This window comes from Carassius gibelio, chromosome B19 (assembly GCF_023724105.1).
Source record: "Carassius gibelio isolate Cgi1373 ecotype wild population from Czech Republic chromosome B19, carGib1.2-hapl.c, whole genome shotgun sequence".
Taxonomy (NCBI): Eukaryota; Metazoa; Chordata; class Actinopteri; order Cypriniformes; family Cyprinidae; genus Carassius; species Carassius gibelio.
Window position 1 is genome coordinate 33131370 of NC_068414.1, and position 4922 is coordinate 33136291.

The following is a 4922-nucleotide window of genomic DNA, read 5'->3' on the forward strand; positions in this document are numbered from 1 at the left end:
AACTTTCAATGTTAAATTCACATTTAATATAAAGTCAGTCGTATTAAAAATATGTTATGGCATGACACCTATATCTGTTACTTAAGTAAACAGACAGGGTTTTATAATAAATTACATAAATTGTAGTAAAGGCTGATGAAATATATACATTTATACACACACACACATACATTACATACATTTTATCTATATATCTAAATAAAAATAGGCTCAGTATATATGACTCAAAGGAACTAGTAACTAACTACTTGAGTAGATTTTTTATCCGATACTCTTTTACTCTTACTCAAGTAACTATTCAAGACTAGTACTTTTACTTTTACTTGAGTAAATATTTCTAGAAGTACTTTTACTTTTACTTGAGTACAGTTTTTGGGTACTCTACCCACCTCTGTTTATAATACCTTTAGAATTCAGAAAATCTGTTTTATAAACAATTGTGCAAGTTAGTACAAGTCCATACTTTTGTTATAGAAAAGGTTATAGAAAAAAATCTAACATAATCTTTACATAGGAATTATCTTTGCACAAAACAAACTGACTCAAAATCATTGAATTATGAAATGCAGAAGAGTATATGGGTTTTGGCAAAAGATAATTTTTGGTATAATTAGCACGAGACAGAAATCCTTTCTTTTGTTCTGTTGTGAATGTGTGAATTGTAAATACTATTTTTCCCACAGAGATAATTGATGAGTCTGTTTACATCTTGTTTTTGCATAGTTTTCAGGTGATAAGGTAAGGTAAGGTAAGGTAAACTTTTATTGTCCCCAGTAGGGAAATTTGTGTTGGGCCATCATCCATGCTGCAACCATACAGTACACACATTAGACAAATACAATTCACAAAATACACAGAATATTAATACATAAAATTACAGCTCCATACATTACTTTCTCTATTTAACAACTTCACAGACACTGGGATAAAAGAGTTTTTAAATCTATTTAATCTGCAGCGAGGAACCCTGAACCTCCTGGCAGAAGGCAACAACTCATACTCAAAACATGGGAAAAATCACAGACAATCCTCTCAGCGTGTCTTACAGTGGCATGTTCGTACATAGTTTGCAGTGGTGTCCATTCATTCACTCCTATAATTTTCCAAGCAGTATGTATCATTCGTATCAGCTTTGATCTCGATTGCACAGATAGACAATCTTTGTTGTATTTCACTAAAGAGATTATCCACATGTATATGCCATGTTAGTTAATCATCAAAAAAGACACCAAGATATTTATATGTTGAGACCTGTGCTACATTTTGTTTGTGAATGCTCTGTGGCCTGTGATCACCCCTCTAGGTTCAAACACCATTTCCTTTGTCTTACCTACATTTAGAGCTAGGTGGTTGTTATCACACCAGTTTTCAAATCTTCTAATCTCTGAAAAATATTCGGACAGGTCTCCATGCTTTTTTAATAATCCTAAAATTGCAGTCTCATCTGAGAATTTAATAATATAATTATTGGGGTAGCACCTTCTGCACTCATCCATATACAGAGTGAACAGTACTCAGTACTCAAAGTTCTAACTTCAGAGAGTGTTCCATTGACACTAACCTGCTGCCTACGGTTGGTTAAAAAAGAGTGATACCATTTAATAACAAGAGGGTAAACTTTAAGATCCATTAACCTCTTGCTAGTTGCATGCTAATAATGCTAGAAACATGTTAACAACATGCGAATCATGCTAGCAACATGCTAATCATGTCTAGCAACATGTTAATCATGCTAGAAACATGAGAGCAACATGCTAATCATGCTAGAAACATGCTAACAACATGCTAATCATGTTAAAATCATGTTAATCATGGTAGCAACATGATTATCGCATGCTAGTCTTGCTAGAGACATGTTAGCAACATGCTAATAATGCTAGAAACATGCTAGTCAAATGCTAATCATGCTAGAAACATGCTAATCATGCTAGCAACATGTTAGTCACATGCTAATCATGCTAGACACATGCTAGTAACTTGCTAATCATGCTAGCAACATGGCTAGTTACTTGCTAATTATACTAGCGACATGCTAGATACCTTGTTAATCATGCTAAGTACATGATAGTCACCTGCTAATCATTCTAGCAACTTTGCTAATCATGCTAATGACATGGTAGTCACTTGCTTGTAATGCTAGCAATATGTTAATCACTGTATTTTTAAACTTCTTAAACTTTTAAATCTTTTTAAACTTTTCAAACTTTCTGGTCAGGCTTTCTCAAGCCAACTTAAAGTTTGTCTTGACAAACTTTTTTATCTAGTTCAGTTTTAAAATTAATTTAACTTGATTGAAACAACTTGTCTATTGTTGAAAAAATGGTTGGCAAAGTACGAAGAACGGGACCCAGGCAGCCAGACAACGGAACCAGCAATAGCAGAAACAGTGATGCAACATCCCGTGTCCTTATCAACTCTTTTATATACGCCTACTTAAAGGGGGGGTGAAATGCTCGTTTTCACTCAATATCCTGTTAATCTTGAGTACCTATAGAGTAGTACTGCATCCTTCAGAACTCCAAAAAGTCTTTAGTTTTATTATATTTATAAGATAAATATTTTTTTTCCCGGAAAAACACGAGTGGCTGGAGGCGTGACGTGTGGGCGGAGCTAAAGAATCACGAGCGCGAGTAGGCTTTTGCGTTGACAGCGTCTGGAAGCTGTGACATTACCGTGAGGAAAAAAACATCATCCAAAACAAACCATGGCTAACAGTCAGATTCAGCGTATATTTATGATCCAGAATCAGATCCAGAGGCTGAAATTTAACAAGAGCAGCATCAGCAACGACGTCTCTATGTGGTATGTATTGAAAGTGTATATATTTGCTTAGCGGTTTTGGAAAATGACTAAGTTCCACTTTATGTCGTGTTTTTTTTTTTTTTTTTTTTTAAGGTGTACATGTGGAAAGTGCAGTTTGATGACAACATTGCATGTTGTTTACTTGATGTGCTTACGCGCCGATAGCTAAGTTAACAACACAGAGATATTTGAAGCAGTTTTACTCACCGCATGCGGTTCCAACACATGATCGTGACCCTTTTTCGTTGGTACTGCATTATCCTTAAGAAATAAACGATACGCAAATCCGGCGTCAAACTGGGCCTTGTTTGTAAAACAAGCATCTTCGAAATGCAGGGAACAAACACAAACATTTGCACAACTCCGTTGATGCTCTGTAAAAATAAACTCCATCCACTGGTCCCTTAATGCTGTTGTAATGCTTTTTTTTTGGGGGGGGGGGGTAATCTGTGCAGGGTTGTCTTTCCCTGCCAACCAAAAACACACTTCTTTTGTGACACTTCGCTCTCGCTCTGATCAGTGAACGTCTGTTGTGCTCTCAGTGCTCTGCTATACGGGAGCGCGCTCTTCCGGCAGAAGTGCCCTTAGGATCCATATAAGGAAATTCCGCTCCATCTAACGTCACACAGAGCCATACTCGAAAAAAACTTTCCGAAACTTGTGACAAACCGGAAGGAGTATTTTTTGAACAAAAATACTCCTTCAAACGTACAACTTAATTTTTGAAACTTTGTCCATTTTTAGCATGGGAATCCAACTCTTTAACAGTGTAAAAAACTCAGTATGCATGAAATAGCATTTCATCCCCCCTTTAATAAGGCTCAGTCATAATGGCTTGGAGCATTGGGCACCAAGATGCATGTCACCACTTAAGAAGCAAAAATAAATATTTCTGAATATTTTCTGAATAAATATTTTTCCTTCTGTATAATTGTTTTTTAATCCACATTTATTTATTTTTTCATTTTTTGTTTACATGTATTTCTACATTTCTTTATCCATATAATGAGGGGTGTTTTTTACTTCAGACATCGAGCTCAGAAGACGCAGTAAAGGAAAGGAAGGTGCTTTGGACCTGACAATTATTTTAAACCATACATAAACCATGATAGAAGATCTTGGCCACTTCTAAGACATTCATTATGACTTGCACTATACTCAAAGTTCTGAAAGCTTCTTCCTTGTCTTAGCCATGCCCCTCTTATTACCATATGGACAAATAAATACATGAATAAACGTAGAAATTAATAAATGTGGACACAAATGCACGCATAAATAAATAAAAATAAAAGTGAAATAAGAAAATAAATAAGTGTGAAGAATGAATGAATGTATACATGAAAAAAAAATATGATTGAAAATACAATTATATAAAAAGTAAAAATACCAATTTATTTAGTTTTTACATTTATATGGATGTATGCATGTATGTATTGATTGATTCATTCATTCATTAATTTAGCTAGCAGCTTTGGAATTCCATGCATTCTAGTTTGTTCAGCAGTATTACTGCAAGTTATCATCAATTAAACTAGTGTGACCCTTACCTTTCTTAAAGGGGTCCTATTACACCCTTTAACAAAGTCTTGATTTTGTTTTGGGGGTGTACTAAAACAGGCTCTCATTTTAGGTTGATCGAAAAACATATAATTTACATATATATAAATTACAACACCTCTCTCCCCAGTATGGCATGAACAGCTCGAATAGTTCCTGCATCAAATGAAGGCCCGCCTTCTGAAATACGAAATGGGCTGTGATTGGTTAGCTGGGCCAGTCTGTGTTGTGATTGGCAGCACTCTGCAACATACTTTAACCAAATCCTTAAATGAGTCTTAAATATGAATATGAATAAGAATTTTTTAATGTCATATCTAAGCAGCTGAGCAGTATCTCTTCTTTCTTGTCTCATTGTCAGTACTCACTTTACGTGTACTTCTACAAAATTCTACAAATTCTACTGCATCATTGAAGTGGTAAATACAGTATTTTCTGATTAATATTTCATATCAAGTTGGAGAAGAAATCATAGGTAGGCATATACTGTTCTGTAATTCAGGTTAATTGATAAATTCTGACATGAATTCTGCTGTTTTGGTAAGACACTCACCGCTTCAAAC

General features: G+C 34.9%; 3 protein-coding genes across 4 annotated transcripts in view; all 3 read left to right on the forward strand.

The window, feature by feature from the left end:
• The window catches only part of LOC127979732 (antigen peptide transporter 2-like), a 412715-nt gene that overhangs the window by 157911 nt on the left and 249882 nt on the right, over window positions 1–4922 (forward strand). The gene's annotated exons all lie outside the window — the stretch shown is intronic.
• The window catches only part of LOC127979734 (patr class I histocompatibility antigen, alpha chain E), a 268175-nt gene that overhangs the window by 132613 nt on the left and 130640 nt on the right, over window positions 1–4922 (forward strand). The gene's annotated exons all lie outside the window — the stretch shown is intronic.
• The window catches only part of LOC127979735 (HLA class I histocompatibility antigen, A alpha chain), a 340316-nt gene that overhangs the window by 127949 nt on the left and 207445 nt on the right, over window positions 1–4922 (forward strand). The gene's annotated exons all lie outside the window — the stretch shown is intronic.